Here is a 1,416-nt window from a genome sequence, read left to right as displayed (position 1 = left end):
CGACATCCAGCGGCCATGGCTCGATCTGAATAGTTCGTTGCGTCCATCGATGAGACTTCCTGCCTCCATGGTCATCCCTCTCCTCTCCTGAAAATCATTGGAACCCGGCTCTTGTGAGAACCAGTTCCTTGATTTGAATTTTGATAGAAGTGTGGGTTTTCATGTTGACAGAAATTAAGGTGTTTCTGGATGAGCTTTTACATTGACAGTTAACCAAGGTCCATGGATGAACTTTTGCACATGAACATTGTTTAGTTTTGTCTGTCAACATAAATAAAAAACCCAAAATTATGGACTAGAAGCAAGGTCCCCGGCTGACAGTAAATAATTAGAGGGATTTAAATAATTAGAGTGTGGTTTGTCCAGCCTACGTAGTAGGTCAATGGATACTGATATTGTTGGTATTGTTGGTCCAATGGATACTGATATTGTTGGTCCTGTCCCTTTGTTTCAATGGATACTGATATTGTTGGTTCCTTCTTAGTATGATTTGTTTTGGTCCCTATCCATAAATTGAGTCCAAGTCAATCAAATTATGTTGTGGATACGAAGAATTGTTGCAAGATTAGTTTTACACCATTTTAATTCAATAAGGAAATCCATCCCTGTCAAACAATGTTTTGTACGAAGGGGATGTGTGGCTGGAAGAGGATTTGAGGTTTCAAGGGGATTGGGAGGAAGAGGGGGATTCACCAAATCCCCTGAAATCCCCTCCTCACCAAACCTTTCAAATCCACTCCTACCAAACGAGGCCTTAGGAGGTATCAGTAACTATACATGATTCAACTCCCATAGGAGATAGCCTGCAGGCATTGCTCTGGTGACCAAGCTCGTGTCATGTGAGTAGTAAAAAACTAACCCACGTATCGCTCGGGAGGGGTGACACGGGAGATCCCAATCGACACCGCCAGGTCCCCATCCACACCGGAGCCACCCTCGCCGCCGTTGGTTGCCGCGGTGGCGGCGGGCTTGCCTCCTTGGACACGACGCTCCCATCCAGCAGCCGGCGTCTCCTCTCTGCTTGGTGGTTTGTTCCGTGAGGCGAACGACATATCCCTTTCCTGTTGCTTGGAAGTAGTCGGCCGGTAACTGCATGGCGACATCGAGGGAGCTTAGAGGGAGGATGCTCAAGGACGAGTGGCCTCCAGATGTAGGCATGTGGCCTGCATAGGGTCATGTCACCGGGCCGTGTACGTGGGCTGTCTCTGGAATGGAGCTCCAGATCGAACCAGAATCTCGAGCAGTGGTGGCGGGGGCAAGGGCCAGGCGGCTGGATTTCCTCACGGATCTAGTTCCTCCCATGGCGCTTCGCCAGCTACTACGATGGGCTGCTTCCCGTCGTTGCCCGACGAGCTCTCGGCCCACTGAATCGCTCCCCTGCTCGTCTATATTCCAGACAAACGCCACCAGCTCCGC

Source organism: Triticum dicoccoides, chromosome 7B (assembly GCF_002162155.2).
Source record: "Triticum dicoccoides isolate Atlit2015 ecotype Zavitan chromosome 7B, WEW_v2.0, whole genome shotgun sequence".
NCBI classification, from domain to species: Eukaryota; Viridiplantae; Streptophyta; class Magnoliopsida; order Poales; family Poaceae; genus Triticum; species Triticum dicoccoides.
The sequence above is the reverse complement of the archived record's forward strand: the minus strand, read 5'-3'. Positions refer to the sequence as shown.